The sequence below is a fragment of the Triturus cristatus genome, chromosome 10 (assembly GCF_964204655.1).
Source record: "Triturus cristatus chromosome 10, aTriCri1.1, whole genome shotgun sequence".
Lineage (NCBI taxonomy): Eukaryota > Metazoa > Chordata > Amphibia > Caudata > Salamandridae > Triturus > Triturus cristatus.
The window spans coordinates 439,852,484-439,872,550 of record NC_140593.1 but is presented as its reverse complement, the minus strand read 5'-3'; positions in this window follow the sequence as shown (position 1 = coordinate 439,872,550).

Below are 20,067 nucleotides of genomic sequence, written 5' to 3'. Positions count from 1 at the left end.
GGCAGCCAGTTGTAATCTTATGACTATGCTAGATTAAATCTTTGTAGATGCAGCAAATATTGTTCTGAAAGGAAGCATCTAGTGGGTCAATATTGTTGTTATTGCCGTAAATGACGAATCGTTTCCATTTGGCTGCATAGCAAGCTCTAGTAGTAGGGCGTCTGGCTTCTTTGATAATGTTCATACAGTCCGGTGGGAGGTTAAGGTAACCGAACTCTAGGATCTCAGGAACCAGATTGCTAGATTCAGTTGTGCTGGATCTGGGTGCCTTATCTCTCCATGGTACTGAGTCAGCAGTTTTGGGGAGAGACGTAGTTTTTGGTGTGGAACTACTGAGAGTTCAAGGAGTGTTGTGAACCATGGTTGCCGTGTGTGAGAAGTTGGCCTGGCATATGCTGGTCACTAGTTATAGTGGCCACCTTGCACCAGTCCAATTCAACTCTTATGGCAGATAGGTTTAAGACAACCTTTTAAAGAAAGCTATCCTAGTGGTAGCTGTGGAGAGCAGCCTTCAGGCTCAGTCTCTGAGGAATGTAAAGCAGCTTGTTTTACCTTATAACCTCTTGAATTACCAAATGAAAGGACACCACACAGGTATATATATCAAATATATATGTATTTATTTCTAGACACTCTACTAATCTCTTTATGAGATTAGAAGGCAGGAACATATTCAAATATCAACGTTTCACAATAAATTAAGCACAAATATGGCTGGGGCCCTAGAGGCGTACCAGACCATATACTAAAAAAGAGGTTTAGGAAGGTCGACTTGCTAGGGGACAGGGCCGAGAGCCTGTAGAATCGCTGGAGCTTTACTAATGCAGCAAAAGCAGGTAAGTAAAAGACCCACGGGAGACGCGTGCATTGTGAGAACACAGCCGCGGGTTCCCTATTGATTTCAATGGAGCAAGTCGCGGTTGGATTTTTTAAGTTTAAGGGTACTTCGAGGAAGTCTACAAGCAAGCCACTTACAAGGTAAGTAATTCAAGGGCCAACACACACTAGGGCATTGGAGTGCACGAGTTACCTCACCCAGGGAAGCCGGGTGCATAAGTGTCTTTTGGTGTTGGGTCGCTGTTTTCTATGGAGACCAAAGAAGATTTGCTGCTTGCGAAGACTGAAGAAGTGTCCGGTGGAATCGAAGGCTGGATTCAAGTTTAAGATGACCTGAAAGCAGAAGGGACAGTGTTCACAGTCACTTGCCAGTGACCCGGGGCCAGGAAGATGGATGTCCACGGAAGTCGGGTGATTTCAGGTGATCAAGGGTGTTTTGACTTCACTCACGAGGACCAGGAGGCATCGACGATGACCAGCAGCTGGATTCGGAGTGTCCCACGACGTCTGCAGCGTACTGAGGTGTCAGCAGCCGGATTGGAGCAAACAAGCCTTGGCAACAGCAAGTCTCTAATGGAAATCGAAGAAGGTCAGCGTTGCAGACCAGCAAGGTCTGAGGGACTCACCCAGCGAGGGTGAGTGAGGGCAGGCCTGGAGCAACCAAGGGAGCCCTTTGGTTCGATAAAGTCTTCGGGGGACCCACAAGCCAACGGGCAAGGGATCGCGAAGACGCCTCGTGAGGAAATGCTTCACAGGAGCCCACGGTCACTCGGGACAGGGTATGCCTCTGATTTTCGCTGAAAAACCTGCTGGAGGCTTGGGCCACAAATGGTCCAATGCACAAGTTCATAGAACGTGTTGAAGGGGTTGCACTCGACAATAGTGCATGGTACCCAGGTATTGCTGTTCCTCGTCACTCGTGGGGTCCACTCGCCTCAGCTCTGCTGGGGACTCAAAATGGCCGTCGAGAAGTCCGGAAATCCACTTCCGGGGCTGCAGGGACTTCGAACTCCGGCGGGAGCGGGAAAGTTTGCGACCGTTGATGAGAGTTTCTGGTGCCTGCCAAGCAAGGAGTCACTCGTTGACTCCAAGGGAGATTCTTCTGTCTTCCAAAGGTAGTGGAACGTCGAAGGGACAAGATTCTTCTTGTAGAGCGTCGTCCAGGGTTATCTCATTTGCAATGGCAAGGTTTCCCTATCTTATACTGAAGGTAGGGGAGGGACTAGCTCTATGACCACTCCTCTGGGAGGGTCAAGGTAGGGGGTGGTTACACCCACTTCCCTTTGTCCAGTTTTGCATCAGAGCAGGGACAGGTAGCCCTAAACCGGTTTGAGCTGGCATATGCACAGAGGAGCCTACTGCTCCCCCAGTGCAGGACTTCAAAGCACTCTAGGAGTGCACCCACCCAGCCCAAATACACTAAATCCTGTCTGGAAGGTGGTGACACCTCCCTGTGACAGGATGCCTATTGTTGGGCCTCCTCCACTGCGAGTTTCAGTCAGCAGCAGGAGGGCAGCCCAGTGTCTGATCCATCACAAAATGGATGCCACCAGCACAAACAACTAAAGAGTCTAGCCTGAAATTGGAATGGACTAGCAAAAGATAGCTCACTGTGTTTTAAAAGAACCCTCACTCACCAACCTAGTTGGTGACATGCTTCATCATTGGGTTCCCACCAGAGAGGCAGAGTGCCTCTCCGGTGTGCTGCGACGCCTGAATTACAGCGGAGCTGGGTTTTGTGAAGTCAGTGCAAGTAGTGAATAGTGTAAAAGGTGAGGTTAAAATGGTGTCGCAATTTTATCCAGCAACAATTTTAATGGTGGAAAACTGGACACAGTTAAAAGGTGTGTTGGATGCGTAAATACTGGTTTTACTAGGCCAGTTGCATCCTGGAAATTGTGGAAATGGTCAACATGTTTCTGCTTCTAAAAAAATCTTAAGTGAAGCATTCGTCAGGACCTTGGAGGACTACCACGGCGGTGTGTGCACGCTAAGGCACACCCTAACCTGTGGAGCCTGGAACCGCTTAAGCTCACGGTTCTTATACTGCCTTCAGGACTTCTGAAAGCTTTGATCTGTGAAGTAAGAGTAAACCTCACGACATGAGTCCTGGTGGGGGGCGGGACTTGTAGTCACACTTGCGTCAAAGTCTTCCGCCTGCTGGACAACTTGTTTGACACCAAACACGACATGTTTTGATGCAGTCATTCCAAAGTTAGCATTTTAATACACTTAAGAGTATATGGTTTAACCGCATCCACAAACAGCCACAGAGAATAGACTCTGCCAGCTGTAGAGGGGTCCTGCTCATGCAGAGGCACCCCCTCACATTGTAAACCGAGCACCCTGCCCTCAGGATTGATAGGGCCTGCCTTAGGGGTGACTGATAGGTTTATATGTGTGTGTATGGTGAGATATAGGAAACCTAAACCTCAGTGAGGAGTGCTAACACTACCTCACCCAGACTGCAGTAGCAGGCCTGTGGTGTCAGATTTAGTCTGCTTCCCAGGGGTGGCATAATACTTGCTTCAGCCCCTGGTAGGCCTGTAAAGTACCTATGCCCTTGGTACCTAAGGTACCATATACTAGGGGCTCATAAGGTACCACAGTATCCAATCACTAGTGCATCTAATATGCACACCAGTCTTTTAAGGGAGTAAGCAGATAGGCTGGGGTCCTGGATAGCAGAATCCCAGCCAGACTAGTCAAAAACCATTCAAACACCAGGAAAAGAAATGGGGGCAACTATACAGTCAGATTCCACCTTCCTACACCGTGCCCATGTGGGAGCAACTAGGATCATCTTGAGAGACTGTTGCTTGAGCTTACGTACTACTAGCGGAATGAGTGGAACTGGCGGAAACGCGCACGCAAATCTGCCTGACCAGTTCATCCATGTTGCATTGCCCTTGGACAACGGATGTGGAAACCTGGCGGCGAAGGTTGGGCATTTTGCGATTGAGTGTGTGGCGAACAGATTCATGTCTGGATGACCCCACATTTGAAAAAATTGTTGAAGAACTTGAAGATGAAGTTCCCATTCATGTATCTGCAGTGGCTGACGACTTAGCAGATCTGCAATCAGATTGTGCACTCCTAGAATATGTTCTGCCAGAAGATGTATGTTTTGCGGAATGGCCCATTTCCATATGCTTTGCGTTAGATGAGACAGCTGCAAAGAATGTGTTCCTCCTTGTTTCTGTATGTAATACATTGCTGTCATATTGTCTGTGCGGACCAGGAGTCTTGTTGAGGAGATGTGATTGGAATGACTTTAATGCTAGAAAGATTGGCAGTAATTCTAGGTGATTGATGTGGAGCACTTTTTGTTGAGTGGTCCACCGGCCCTGAATTGTGTGGTTTAGGAGATGGGCTCCCCAGCCAGTGAGTGATGCGTCTATTTTTTAGCACTATCTGTGGAACTAGCTCTAGTAACGGCCACTCTCTGGAAAGGTTTTGTGTGTTCCACCAGTGCAGAGAGCGATGTGTGCGGCTGTCCACCAACGCCAGATCTTTAAGTTGACCTTGAGCCCGATTCCACTGAGGTGCTAAGCATTCTTGTAAGGGGCACATCTGAAGTCTGGTGTGAGGTACTATGAAAGTGAAAGATGCCACCATCATTCCTATGAACTGCATAAACACTCGGGCTGGAAGGGCATGTTGGGGTTGAAATTTTGTGTTGAGAGTTTGCATACTGGCTATCCTGGCTGGATTGGGGGTATGCTAGAGCTTTGGAAGTGTCTATTGTGGCCCCTAGATACTGATGTAGGTAGGAGGGCAGTAGATGTGAATTGGTGTGGTTTATTGTGAACCCCAAGTCGTGTAGCAGCTGAATTGTCTGGTGAGTGTGATGAACACACTAACTGTGCGATTTGGTTTTTATTAGCCAGTCGTCCAGGTATTGAAACACATGGATCTCCTGTGTCCACAAGTGTGCAGTTACTACCGCGAGACGCTTGGTGAAGACCCTGGGTGCTGTGGTTACTCCGAATGGGAGAACCTTGAACTGATAGCGTTGGCCGTCTACTGTGAACCTTAGATATTTCCTGTGAGAAAGGTGTATGGGAATATGGAAGTAGGTGTCCTTAAGCTCTAATGTGGCAAGGAAGTCGCCTTGTTGGAGGAATGGAAGGACCTGTTGGAGTGACCATGTGAAAATGATCCGACTGTATGTAGAAGTTGAGGTCTGAGGTCCAGTATTGACCTGAAAGTACCATCCTTCTTGGGGATCAGAAAGTACAGGGAGTAAACCCCTATCCCTTGAAGCTCTAGGGGAACTGGTTCTATTGCGTGCTTCTGAAGTAGCGAGAGAACTTCTTGTTTGAGAAGCGTTAGATGTTCCGTGGACATTGGACGGTTTGGGTGGTATGTTGGGGGAGATGTAGTATGTTCCAGGCAATAACCATAGTGGATAATTTGTCTTACCCACTTGTCTGTGGTGATGGAATTCCAGACAGGTAGGAACAGAGAGTCTTCCTCCGACCAGAGTGGAATGGTCTGAAGGGAGTGGGGGAGGTCACTGTTAGTGGGGGAGGTCATGGTTAGTGGAGGAGGTGCGAGTTTTGTTAGCTCGGCCTCTCCCTTTGTTATTTCCCCTGTATCCACCTCTGAAATATCCCTTGTTGTGGGATGGTTGTGTGAGACTTGTAGGAGGAGGAAGCAGTGTATGCTGATCGTCATGGATGCTCCCCTATAAAAGGAGCGACGAAAGGAGCCTCGTGTAGATGGAGACTGTAATGCTCCCATAGATTTTGCAGTCTGTGTCTTTTTTCATTTTCTTTAAGACTGTCTACAGCTGGGCCAAAAAGTGGTTCCTGATTGAACGGTTGATGGAGGATAGTAGTCTGAACTTCTTGTTTGAAGCCAGAAATGCGCAACCATGCATGCCTTCGTAATAACAAACTAGTGTGGATTGATCTAGATGCAGTGTCTGCTGCATCGAGGGCACATTTAATGGATGAGTGTGTGATTAACTTGCCCTCCTGAATCAAATCATTGGCTTAGGCCTTGTATTGGTCAGGTAAAAGCTGCATTAGGCCCTCAAGCTCATCGTAATGAGGCCTATCGTATCTGGCAAGTAATGCTTGTGAATTAGCTGTCCTCCAGTGATTAGCTGCCTGGGAGGCAACTCTTGCCTGAAGTGTCTACTAATTTAGACTCTTTGTCTAGAGGTGGAGCATCACCGTAGGCCTGAGAGTTGGCACACTTCCTAGCATTGCTCAGTACCAGGGAATCTAAGGTGAGTTGGCCTTTAATGTAGGTGGGATAATTAGGGGCGGGATTACATTTTTTCTCAAACCGGGGATTGAGAATTCTAGTACTGACAGGGTCTTTGAAGACGTCTGGAGCATGTTTGAGGACACCTTGGGTAATGTTTGTACTGTCTTTTGTGACAAAGGAAGACTTCCTGGCAGAGAATTTTGCACAGTGGGTCTGAATGCATTTGAACGCCATGATATTGGGCAGGCCTATCAATGAGCTGACTAAACCCAATGTTGCCATCTGGGGGAGATGACCTTGTTGGGTATGCATCTGGATCAGGAAGGTCTGGAGGATCTACAGGGTCATTGTAGTCATTCCCTGTGTCATGTTAGTGTCATCATCAGGATCAGTGTAAGGGTCATTATTTCCACCACCCCCCCCCAGGTCATCATCATCCTGTGGTGGTGGTGAGTATGGAGGAAGTATGGGAGACTTTGGAGGAGAGGAAGGTTTAGTAGGAAGAACAGGAGAAGAGGGTCTTAATGGTGAAGTTGAATAGTCTTTCTTCACAGGCACCTCAGGGATGTGTGGGGTGTCCAATTTCCTCTTGTTCCCCAGGATATTGACAATATATCCTGCTTTAGGGTCCACATGCAATGTTTTTTGTTTCGGATTGATAGGATCCGATTGAAACAGTTCTTCCTCTTCGGCGTCTCCCTTCGGCGCCGATCTTTACGGTTCCGAACGAGGTTCCGATTTCGATTCTAGAGCCTTAGAAGGGGTTTTTGAGTCCTTCGGTGTAGAATCCAAAATCTCTTTTGGATCCGAAGGTTGTCGAGGTTTCTTTGGATCCGAGGCTTTTTGTTCTTTCAGTGCTGGAGTGCTTGGTGCTGTGGCCTTTTTGGAGACAGCGGGAGTAGGATGTGTCCCCGCTTTCGGCATCAATGGTGATTTTGGGGCACCAATGTGCAGCTTGCTCAGTCCCGAGCTGCTGGAAGGCTTCTCCTTTGTCTGCGCCGGGCCCAGAGGTGGGGCTTCTGAAGTTCTTTCCGTCGCTACTAAGGCCTTCAGGCGAAGTCTTGACCGGAGCCTTTGTTTTTTCGGGTGGGGTTGGGGCTGGGCAGTTGTACTCACTCGTTGACCTGGAGTGATGTGGGCATCTGAGTCGGAGTCATCTGCTTCGGATACGATGTCGAGATCCTCCGAATCCTACGCCTCTGGAACGTCGGGGCCTTCAAAGATGTCTTCTGGCACCAGTGCAGCCTGTTGCGCCATAACATGTCAGAGCCCAGCGATCACGGATCGTTTTCTTGGACTGGAAGGAGGCGCAGGCTTGGCAATCCTTTTCACCGTGCTTGGGCAAGAGATAAAGGTTGCAGACCTTGTGTTGATCGCTGTGTGGGAATTTAGCTCCACACTGGGGGCATTTTTTGAATGGAGTCCTTTCCATTAGTCGCAGGCCAGAATGGCGCCGATCGGCCCAGATGCCCGCATAGACCGGAATCGAGTAGTTGAGTTAGCACATCAAAAGGCACGCAAACGAAATCAATACCGTAGAGTTTGCGATGGTTTGCGCATCCAAAAGGTTTGGAAAACATGGTACAGAACCGGAGAGCTGAAGTTCCATCTGAACCAGATAGCGGAAAAAAACTGAGGATGGAGTCGATGCCCATGCACACTATCGTCCAAGAGAGGAGTTACCTATCTCGTAACTACAAAACACTTCTTCCAAGACAACAACAAGGTGCAAGCATCCGAGCCCAACACCAGATGGCGATCTATGCAAAAGTATGAATTCTGCAGCTCATATGCCTCGAACATCCTATTCATAACCTGCCCTGGCCGGGAATAAATGAAGCTTCCCATGGCGGAAGCATCCCCGAAGCAAATGCAGTGATCGCCAGTGGGAAAAAACAGATTGTGGGGCCACAAGGAGATCAAACCTCAAACAGCCCAGCGAAGCAGACCTGAGCCCCAGCCCAGGCACGTAACGACCCGGTGTATACTGCCATCACTCCAGGCTGCCCGTGCTGGAAACTGACAGCGGCCGAGAGCGGAGAGCGCTCTTGGGACCGCACTGGTTTGATCAGAGGATCCCGACTGTACTGCCCACAACTTTGCTGCTGATGTGTGTCGCAGTGAGGAGTGAAGCACTCCAGATCGCTGGAGCACTGGTAATGAACTAGGCCGCCCGGCCTATGTGCGAACGCACCAGTCTTTTGGCTGAGGCATCGGCACACCTGAAGGTAGGAGTGCATTGTGAGGCATACTGAGGCAGAGGCGTGGGCGCAACAACCCTACCCAGGGTCCACCGTCCTGGCTAGCCCCAAATTCCAGATTTACATCGAGCCTCACGTGGCGCGTGCAACGAAAAAGAACGTTACAGAGTTATCGATGATACACCGGGCCGCGCGGCCCATGAGGCAGTGCTATCCTCTACGGGGAGCAAGATGTTTTTAAGCTACCCCCTCGAGGAACACACTGAGGTCCTGGAGAGATCACGATGCTCCTGAGACCCCCACTGGTCTAAACACCACAGCTAACTCGCACGCACGTCCCATTATGAACTAGATGTGCTGCACTGCCCCAACACCGACGCATCCTCAAAGCAGCAACACCATACTGAGCCCTGGTCCCCCCTCCCCGCCCCCCCCCCCCCCCCCCCGAGGTCAGTGGGTCCAAAGGTACAACGATCTTTGCAAACATGTTAAGTGCCATTCAGTGAGAGGCGCCAGGGGAAACTGATCACAGTGGCGCACTGCCAAGGACATTTCTGCAAAAACCCAGTGAGAGTCACTCGACGCCCCAAGGGGCCTCGCTGCTAGGTAACACGCGACTTCCCACTCGAGGCTCGACGATTCATGGTGATATACCGGGTGGCCGCAAATCCGTCACGCTAACTGCCACCTCGAAAATCACAGAGTAAGAATAACTTCAACATATACTCCTGTATTCAGATACCTCCGGGATGGGCAAGCCCAGAGCAGAAAAGTCTCAACCATAGCCATCAGAGACAGAACCCTTGGCTCAAGGTGCGAAGGGCATGGAGCACCCTGGGCCCCCAACCCTTGGGGACCGCAACAATCAATCACACAGGTTTGATGAGCTGATGGCAGTGATACTAGACATCAAGACTACCCTGGGCCCGAAAATTGACTCGCTGGGTGTGGACATCGGATTCCTAAGGGAAGATCATAAGAAATTTAAGGACATCAATGTGTCCCACAGTGAATGCGGCAACAACCCACCTGCAATCCCTCCAACAAGAAATAGACTACCTGAGGGCCCGCGTAGAGGACCAGGAAGGACACTCATGCAGTAACATGCGTTTAGTGGGCCTTCCTGAGCGAGCTGAAGGCCGCAACATGGAACTCTATTTGGAGGACTGGTTTTCCAAGGAAATCCTACAAGGCAAGATCTCGAAATTTCTCGATCGAGAGAGCCCACAGGGTGCCAGGGGACTCCACGACCAGGCAACCCTCCCAGACCAGTGGTGGCAAGAGTATTCAATTACCAAGATAGAGACCATATTTTACAAGTAACCCGAGCCCTGGGCCCATGGCAAGTCGATAACGCCACAATCCATATATACCCAGACTACACCCTGTCGGTGCAACATCGTCGGTCCTCTTACTTGGAGGTCAAAAAGTGCCCGAGAGAACATGAATTCCAGTACTCATTGCAATACCCAGCCTGGTTACGCATCCACCAGAAAGATAGCACTATCTTCTGCGCCACTCCCAAGGAGGCCTGGGCTTGGTTAGACCAGCAATGACTAGCACACATGCCGTCCACAAGGTCAGACTCTCACCAAGCCTGGAAACTGGTGGAGCCTCGCAGGGCCGTGTCAGAGGTAGACTGCCGCGACCAACAAAAGCCCAGCTAGCTCAGGAACGAGCAGAAGCCATATTAACAGAGGAGCATATTGGCAGCCCCACATCCTCCCAAAGACTGGACTCGGACATGGCTATGAACCAAATATTATTCCTTACTGCCTCACAGCATGAGGCACTATCGGGGCTGCCCGGCCCTCACTCCGCAGACGGCTGAGGCACTAGGCTGAAGAATTAAGAAACCTACAAGTGAACACACAACATAAGCTGCACATTAGAAGCAAGAACATTGCCAGATCGAATAATGTGAGGGGGCCTATGGGCAGCAATACCCAGACCTGCTGCGCCCCCTCCAGAGGGGTAAGTAGCTGATATAGCATTTCAAATATTTCTAACTGTTTTCGCCCACACTTTTCTTCTCCCTTATTTTTACCTCCCCCCCTGCCCCCTCTCTTCTGCTACGTCTATTCTCAACTCTGATTTTCTTCTTTTGTCCCTCTGCCTCCTTATACTCAAGCTACTCAGTGGAGTAACCGGGACGCTATTCTACGACCTATGTTATTTTTTGTTCACACAAATTGCATTTTAGTGCAGATGGCCAATTGTACGATGGCAAGTCTGCCTGGGGTGGGATGTTTGGGAATTTTATGGTTTATATCGATCGCTCTATTCACTCAAAGGGTGCAGAAAGTGTGGGCTGAGTGTATTTTTAACGGGGGAGGTGGTACCCAGGGTGCTGGGGATTGAATCATGATAGGGACCGGATTCATGGATGACAAACTGCAATTAGTGATTTCTTTATGGTCGAGTAGCGGGCAGACGGGGATTACACTATTAACCTGGAACGTACGGGGCTTGGCAGGGTGCGCTAAGCACCATAAGGGATATCGAATAGTTTCTTACCCGTCGGTGTAGTTTTGCAGCTTGAAGATCCTTCTGGATTCACTATGCTGTGCATTATTCCGCGATCTGGTGGTTGGGTCCGGATTCGTAGTCTTTTTTTTTTTTGTAGCCCAGGTGGGCGTCGACGTCCCACCATTTGGTGCACCTCTCGTGACGTTGTCGTGCTTCCTGCGGAAGTCCCACCTTTGGGGCGCCATTTTCGGGTTCTTTTTTCCTCTCGTTTTTTTTCAACCCTAGGCGAATGATTAACTTATGTCCATTTTTCTGTAGTATTTCATTCCTTCTGTACTTCTGTTTTTCCCCCTCTTCCTCCAGCCTCATCTTCCTGGCGGAGGTGGGTGGGTTCGCTAGTGAATCCAGAAAGATCTTCAAGCTGCAAAACTACACCGACAGGTAAGAAACTATTCGTTTTGCAGCGTGAATCTTTCTGGATTCACTATGCTGTGCATAGACTTTGTAGCGGTTTGTTATCTTTGTGGCGGCTGGGTGGTAGATGAGCGTTGGTCGTTGAATAGGTGTTGAAGCACTTTCTGTCCTACTTGTGCTTCCTTGTTCATCTGTATGTCCACGCAGTAGTGCTTGGTGAACGTGTGCACCGAAGCCCATGTTGCCGCCAGGCATATGTCCTGAATGGGCGTGGTTTGCCATAAAGGCAATGGTTGCCCCTTTCTTCCTTGTGAAGTGAGCTTGAGGCCCCTCCGTTAGCTCCTGTCCTGCCTGATTGTGGCAAAACTGTATAGTTAGTGCAATCCATCTCGCAATGGTGCCCTTTGTCACTGGTCTCCCCATGAAGCTTGATGCAAAGGACACAAAGAGCTGCTGAGTTTTTCTGTGCTCCTTGGTCCTCTCAATGTAGTGCATCACCGCTCTCCTAGCGTCTCGAATGTGTAGAGCCCTTTCTGCGTTCGAAGTTGGGTTTTGAAAGAAACTCGGTATCTGAATACTCTGGTTCAAATGGAATGCAGACACGACCTTCGGCATGAAGTGTGGGTCCGTTCTCAGGACAACCCTGTCCTTGTGTATCTGTATGTAGGGCTCTTGTAGCGTTAGTGCTTGCAGTTCGCTCACCCTGCGTAGCGAGGTTATGGCTACCAGAAATGCAGTTTTCATAGTCAACATTTGCATTGATGCCTTGTGTATGGGTTCAAATGGTGCTTTCATCAGCTCCGTCAGGACCACATTAAGGTTCCATGCCGGCGGCGGCAACCTTTTAGGTGGCGCGATTCGTTTTGCTCCTTCCATGAATCTCTTTACTACCTGCGACGTAAAGAAACTTCCACCTTTCTCCCCTCTTGTGTAGGCTACTATCGCCGCTAGGTGTACCCTTCGGGAGGTGAAGCATAGGTTACTTCTCAGAAGGTGCGTGAGGTATCTCAGCACTGTTGAGTCCTTTGTCATTTTATTCTGCAGGCCTTTTTTGCCACACCATATTGTAAATCTTTTCCATTTTGCACTATAGCATTTGCGTGTAGTTGGTCTCCTTGCCTCTCGCAGCACTCGCATAGTGCTTGCAGGCAATCTAAGGTCCGCAAACTAACTCTTCAGGAGCCATGCCGCTAGGCTGAGGCTTTCTGGCTCTGGATGTAGAACCTCTCCGTTCTGCATGGAGAGCAGGTCTTTTCTTCTTGTGAATCTGTGGGGATTCTCTTGAGCCATTTCCAGAATTTGGGAGAACCAAGTCTGCCTCGCCCACTGTGGTGCCACCAGGATCAGTGTCATGTTGCTCGTTCTGCATTTCTCGAGCACCCTGTGTAACAGTGGTATCGGCGGAAAGGCGTAGGCAAATGTCCTTGACCAGCTTATCCATAGGGCATTCCCTTGGGATTGCTGATCTGGTTGCCTGGACGCGAAGCTTCGGCATTTTGCATTCTGGCGTGTTGCAAATAGGTCTATTGTGGGAGTTCCCCATTTCTGGAAAAGCTTCTGCGTTTCGTGCCCATTGAGCTCCCACTCGTGTGAAGCCGAGGTCTGCCTGCTTAGCCAGTCTGCCTCCACATTGTCCTTCCCTGGTAGGTGAATCGCTAGCAGGTCTATCTTGAGAGGTATGGCCCATCTCCAAATCTCCTGTGCCAGAGTGGAAAGGGGGGGGAACGACTGTGTCCCACCCTGTTTGTTGATATAAAACATGGTTGTGGTGTTGTCCATTTGAATCAACACCCTCTGGTTGTACAGGTGCTTCTGGAATGCCTTCAGGGCTAGCAGGACAGTCTTCAATTCCAGGTAATTGATATGTCTGACCGCATCTGCCGGAGTCCACAGACCCCTCACTCTGAGTTGGTCCATGTGTGCTCCCCATCCCCTTTGAGATGCGTCCGTGGTGATGGTCACAGTTGGGTTTGGTGGTGCCAGGCTTTTCCCTGTAGTTATGTTGTCCCTGTTCCACCAAGTTCTCTTCCTGCACTGCGTGCGTAACAACCACTAGATCTTCCCAACTTCCGCTTGCCTGTGACCATTGCTGTTGTAGCCATTCTTGGAATGGTCTCATGTGAAGTTGTACATTCGGGACCAGGTGGATACATGATGCCATCATCCCCATGATCTTGCTCACTGTCCTCACTGTCAGAACTCGCCCCTTCTGGTAGAGGCTCGTCTCTCTCAGTAGGGCTTCTGCTCTCCTGTCGCTGGGCACGACTTTGTCTATGGTGTTGATTTTTGCTCCCAGGAAAATCTTCACCTGTTCTGGCTTCATTGATTACTTCCCCCAGTGTATGGAGAACCCCAGGTTCGTCAGTGTCTTAGTCACCTGTGCTGCGTGTTTCTCGCACTTTTCTTGGGTGTTTGCTTTGATCAGCCAGTCGTCTAGGTAAGGGTACACATGAATGCCCTTCCTTCGTAGGTATGCTGCGACTGCCGACAGGCATTTCGTGAATACCCTTGGTGCTGATTTTAGCCCGAAGGCCATGGTCGTGAATTGGTAATGGTCCTGGTTGATGCTGAATCTTAAAAGTCTTTTGTGCCTTCTGTTTATTGGGATGTGCAGGTAGGCATCCTTGAGGTCCACGGTGGACATGAAGTCTCCGTCCCTTATTTGGGGCAGCACCTCCTGTAGTGATGTCATTTTGAACCTTTGTGTTCTGACGTATTTGTTTAGGTATCGCAGATCCAGGATGGGTCTGAGATTTCCGTCTACTTTTGGTACCACGAAGTAGTTCGAGTAGACCCCTTTGTTCCTTTCCTTGTAAGGCACTGGCTCGATGGTTCTTTGAGCAGCTTCAGTGTTTCCTCTCCGAGTTGAGCAAGCTCCTGACCTGAGCGTTGCCTTCGTCTTGGTTTTCTGTTTGGAGGCGTCCCCTCCAAGTCCACGCAGTAACCGTGTTGTATGACGTTCAGTATCCACTTGTCCGTGGTTATACGTTGCCATTCCTGTAGGTAGAGTCCCAGCCTTCCGCCTACGGGCGTTGGATGTTCGTAGGCGATTGGGTCTCTTCTCCCCCTTGTTGTTTTTGCATTGCGCCTCACCCCTGGGGGTATGTTGGGGGTGAGCGTCCCCATGCGTGCCGAGTCACTTCGATGAGGGTTGGTCACTCCCTCGTCTCCTTTGACCACGTCCGTTTCCTCTCCCGCGAAAGGACTGGCCCCTTGGCTGGTACTGCCAGTTTTGCTTTTGCTCACCTTGCTGGCCGTGACTTTCACCCTGCTGGAACGTCTGGTGCGATGTTCCCTGCTGGTTACCCCCTCTACCGTAGGGTCTTCTAGTTGTAGTGCCTCTTCTCATCCCCCTGAACTGTAGGGCCCCCCATGGACCTTGCCGTCTCGTTCTCCTTCAGCTGGGTGAGTTTTTCGTCCACTGTCGCCCCGAACAGTGTTTCACCGTTGAAAGGGGTGCTTAATATGTTGCTCTGCACCTCCTGTTTGAATCCAGAGATTCTCAGCCAGGCCTGTCTCCGTTCGGTGATCCCAATGGCCATTAGTCTGCTGGAAGTTTCCGCCCCGTCCAATGCAGTTTTAATGCATGAGTTGGCTATGTTTTTACCTTCTTCTACAAGGTGGGATGCTCTTTGGCGGTACTCTTCAGGGAGGTGTTTGACTAACTCCCCCATCTCGTCCCAGTGCTGGTACTGGTGTCTATTGAGAAGCGCATTGGAGTTCGCCATGCGCCAGTGCATCGCCGCGTTCCTTTCGACCTTCCTTCCAGTGAGGTCCATTCTCCTGCTTTCCTTATCGGGGGGGTGGCCCCGAGGTCGCTGGCACGTTGGCCCTTCTCCTGGCCGTGGAAGCGATGGAGTCGGCAGTGACCGCTCCCTTGATGTAAGGCGGGTCCAGGGAGGAGTGCTTGTATTTCTTCTCCGTCCTGGGCGTGATGGACCGGCATGTTGCTGGCTCCTTAAAGGCTTCCTTCCCCTGGTTCATTACGCGTTGGAGCATGGGAAGGAACTGGCTCCTCGTCTGAATGGGGAGCAGGGTCTCGAGGAGGAAATCAGCTTTCGGCTTCTCCTCGTCCAGTTTTACCCCAAAGGCTGCTGCAGCACTCCTGACGACCATATTATACACCCCGATGTCGTCTGGCGGTGAAGGCCTCGAAGGATACGTGTCCACGGGCTCTTCGGGATTTTCGGCGTCGATATCTTGCCAATCCAGTTCGTGAGTGGTTGATGGCGCTGAGCCGTAGAACGACTGCTGGTCGGCCTCCTCGTCTTCGCCTTCATAGTAGGTGCCTTCTTCCTCCTCCTCATGATCTCTCGGCGGCCCCTCGGCGTAGAATTCGTCCTGCTCCTCGATCTCGACGACGTCCGTCGACGGAGTCGTTGGAATTCGGAATTCTTTCAATTTGGCGTCGAACTCCTTCTTCCTCTGAAGGATGCTCTCCATCTCCGCTTCGAGTCTTCTCTTCTTCTTCTCCATTTCGGAGATGCTTTCGACGTCGACCGCGGCTCTTTGACGGAGCTTGCGTCGACGCTGGCCTGTCTTTCTGCATCGAACGTCCCGCTTCGTGGGCTACTTTCGACGAACTCAGCCTTTCGGCGTCCCTCGGCACCAGGGAGTTCTTCTCGCAGGATCCGCTCGGCCTTTTGTCCATGGATCCACCCTTGGTAGTCGAAATTTTCGGCGCCGGTGCGCCTTTCGAGGACTTTGACTCGGTTTTTCGAGAGTCTGTCTCTGGTTTTCGAGGCCCTTTCGGGGGTTTTGAACTCGACGATTCTCTTACCTCATCAGGCGTTTTCGTATCGGTCTCTGCGACCGTGAAGCTGTCGGGTCCTTCGGCGAGGTTGTCCTCATCGTCGGTGGAGAGGCCCAGGTCGTAAAGCGACGGGGCCTTACCTTTGCCTTCCATGCTGAAGTTAGCTCTTCTCTGGCATTCTCTCACTCGGAGCGTCTTCGGCGCGAAAGCTGAACAGGCGTTGCAGTCCTTGCTCGGGTGGTCGATCGGTAGGCAAAGGTTGCTGACCGGATGCTGGTCCTTCTGCGCGAACTTGTGGTGGCAGTTAGGGCAGAATTTGAATGGTGTCTTGTCCATTGCGCTCAGAGCCTCCGAGTGCGCATCCTCGAAGGGCGTCGAAGAAAATTCCTGGGAATTCTTCCTTCTTCGCGTCCCGGATGTAATTTATTCCTCTCTGTTATCTCTTCTGTTTTTTCTCGATGAAACTCGCGTTTTCTCCTTCCTTAGATTGAAATCCTGGAGCTTCGATGACGATCCAGACCCAACGGCGGAAAAAAGAATCTGAAGATGGCGCCCCAAAGGAGGGACTTCAGCAGGAAGCACGACGACGTCACGAGAGGTGCACCAAATGGTGGGACGTTGACGCTCACCTGGGCTACAAAAAAAAAAAAAGAAAGACTACGAATCCGGACCCAACCACCAGATCGCGGAATGCACAGCATAGTGAATCCAGAAAGATGCAAAACAGTATTTACGTAGTCACAAAATTTTGTTTGCACTTTTACATGACACACCTAACCCTGCATACGCTTGCGTCACTCTGTAAATGCTGGAGAGGTACGGTCCTGGGCACTACTACTCGGGATACACCAGGGGCGTACTTATATGGGTGACGCCGGGGGTCCCGCTGCAGGTATCACACTTGAGTCAACGCACAAGGTCGCTATGTAACCCTGGAGGGCCTCTTGAATGGATATCCACTCGCACTAATATTCCTCTATGCCCTGAACTCAGGCCAAACCACATTCTTGCAATCCATCACACCATCCTTGCTTACAGACCCCCATGGTGCATACTTACTGGGGAGGGGACTTCAATGGGGTACAGGACGTCAGCATGGACCGCTCATGCCCTCCCCTCCCAGGAGCGCAGTCCATTAAACTAGCACAACATATGCAAGATTGGGGGACTAATATGCAGATACATGACGCATGGTGCAGCAAACACCCTGCATCACGCACTTACTCACATTATTCTGCAATTCATGACCTCTATATGCGGATAGATAACATACTGCTCAGAACGCCCTACACAGCATACTGCAGGCAGAGTACTTAGCGCGTGCAATTTCAGACCGTAGCCCATTACAGCTACAACTATTGTGGAGGGCGCGGCGGCTCGAGATTTCGACCTGGTGATAACCGCCTGCAGCGCTCGTGATTCATCATATCACAACACCCTGTCACGATTCATATTTTTGCACAAATTCAGGCACAACCTCATCCGTAGGGGTGGAATGGGACGCCTTTAAAGCCGTCCTCAGAGGACCTGCCATTAAGACCACGTATGGCACCCGTAAATCACTGACAGACACACTCCAAACGCTTGAGCTTGAAATGCAGAGGTGGGAACTGCTTATACCCACTGACCCCCAGATTGGCCCCTCACTAGCACAGGCTTGCTTAGCATTTAAGGAAGCACTGGAAGATCAACGCTTTAGACTACAAGACATACTTAGCACGTAGACACAGAGGGACAAAGCGGGCAAGATGCTAGTGTGGCTCCTAAAGACACTTCCCAACCTCCCATTACAGCAATACGTACACCCACAAGGGTCACCATTAACACCCAGGAAACTATCAACCACTCTTTCTGAGTGCTACACCTCATTATATGTGGTCCCAGCCACTAACTAATCTACCTCTATGCAGAGGTTCCTGCCAGAAATTAACCTCCCGCAGATAGCATGACAACAACAACTTACTAGAAGACTTCATCACTGTGGATGCGATCACGGAGGCCATCGGGCAACTGGCAAGGGGCAAAACCCCAAGGATGGACAGCTGGCAGAGTTTCACTAGATACTCCGAACAGCTCCCTCGTTAGCAAGTATGTACACTGAAGCGTTCGAAAAGGGTGAACTCCCGCTCACCCTGCGAGAGGAGACACTAGTGGAATTGCTCAGACCAGGAAGGGACCCCATTTAAATGGCCTCATACCGCCCACTATCGATGTTGAACATGGACTATAAAATCCTAGGGAAATTACTGGCCAACAGGGTAGTCGCGGTTGTCCCCGTGCTGGTCCATGAGGAACAAAACAGTTTCATACTGGGGAGAAACACAGGCTTGAATCTGCGTCAGCTATTCACATTATTAGAATGGGCAAGAGGAGAGCCAGAGATGGCCTGGATAGCGTCTTTGGATATCGAAAAAGCATTCAATACACTGAGCTGGCGCTACCTATTGGCAGTATTATCCGGATTTGGTATTGGCCCCAACTTCCTAAAGTGGATACAACTGTTCTATAAAAATTAAAAAAAAAACACAGGCCGGGGTAAAGACTGGTTGCACTTTCTCGAGAGAACGAGGCACACAACAGGGATGCCCTTTGTCACCAATTCTCTTCGCCCTGGCCATGGAACTGCTGGCATGTAGGTTGCACCAACATGTGATGAGTTAGGCATATAAGTAGACCAGCGGTGGCACATAGTGTCACTATATCCGTACGACGCGCTGATCTACCTATGCGGTAAGATCGAAGTGCTGCAGGAGATAATGGACTTACTGAACGAACATGCACAGGTCTCTGGACTACGAGTTAACTAGTCAAAGTCAGTAGTATTCCCAATGAAACCAATTTTCCCAGACCAAAGACATAATGCACCGCATACACCAGAGTGGGCGTGTGATACCTTTAAGTATCTGGGGGTCCAAGTCGATCACTCAGGTGCAGACACAGTAGACGGCAACTTGAGACATGCTATCACCAGAGCCCGTGCAGCTCTCCCATTTTGGCTGAGTCTCCCCTTGTCCACCATGGGACTAGTGGCCATAAAACGAAGATGCTAGTGCTCCCGCGCCTTCTGTATTCTTTCTCCACACTCCCTTATCACCTGCCACAGAAGGATCTGGAGTAATTTCTAGTCTCCCTGATATAGGGGAACACCAGGGCCAGGGTGGCTCTCCATAAATTATATTTGCCACTATAGATGGCGGCTTAGAAGCACCAAACTACGAACGCTTTTAGGCCGCAGCACAGCTACAATGGCAGATTAGATGGCTGGCTAAGAGCAACACCACCAAACTGGTGACTGTCCACATCCTGGTAACAATCTGCAATATTGGAGTGGCTGTCGGGCACTAATACCATGATAGAAACAACAAGCTAACATCTTAATGACGACCGCCAGACGTAACTGGGCTAGGTACGAGCTGCCCAAAAATTGGGTCAAGCCATACGCCCCTGGTCTGCTGTTAGAGGTCCTGCCGGGCACGTTCTTCTGCCATGGCTGCATGGAACTTGGGCCCTGGAAGGTAAGGGGATTGGACACATGGGGTGACATACACGGACTCAGTTACAAACGTTCGTGGAACTAGTATCTAATTAGGAGTACCACAGGAATCGCTCACGCTACATGCACTACTTACACGCCAATTCTTACAGACATGGGATAATGATGGCACTGAGCCCCCCACGTCTCATCTTATGCAAACACTACTGTACGGGTGAGGTAGGCACGCAATAACAGCAATAAACGACTCTTCCAGGCTAGACGACACTCCCTCACTAACGATACTGCGCGTGTACTGGGACACCGAATTGGCCACCACCATCACCGACAAACAATGGGCGCAGTGCGTCAACCACCCTCAAATCATATCGACAAATGCCAGGTTGAAGTACACCCAGTTTAATTACTTGCAGTACACAACGCCTCAAAGGCTGGCGCAAATGTACCAAATACCATTGATATATGCCTCAGGTGCCAGGACCCAGAGGAAACATTCACGCATATGTTATGGACATGTGCATGTATTCAATCATACTGGAATGAAATTGCTGCAATACTTACGGAAGCAGCAGAGATTCAGGAGGTGGTCCAACCCGCTCACGCCTTGCTGGGAATTACAAAAACGCAGTGCCTCCCACAAAGTCCTCAATAAATGTCTAGATTTAGTCCTGGGCCTCGCC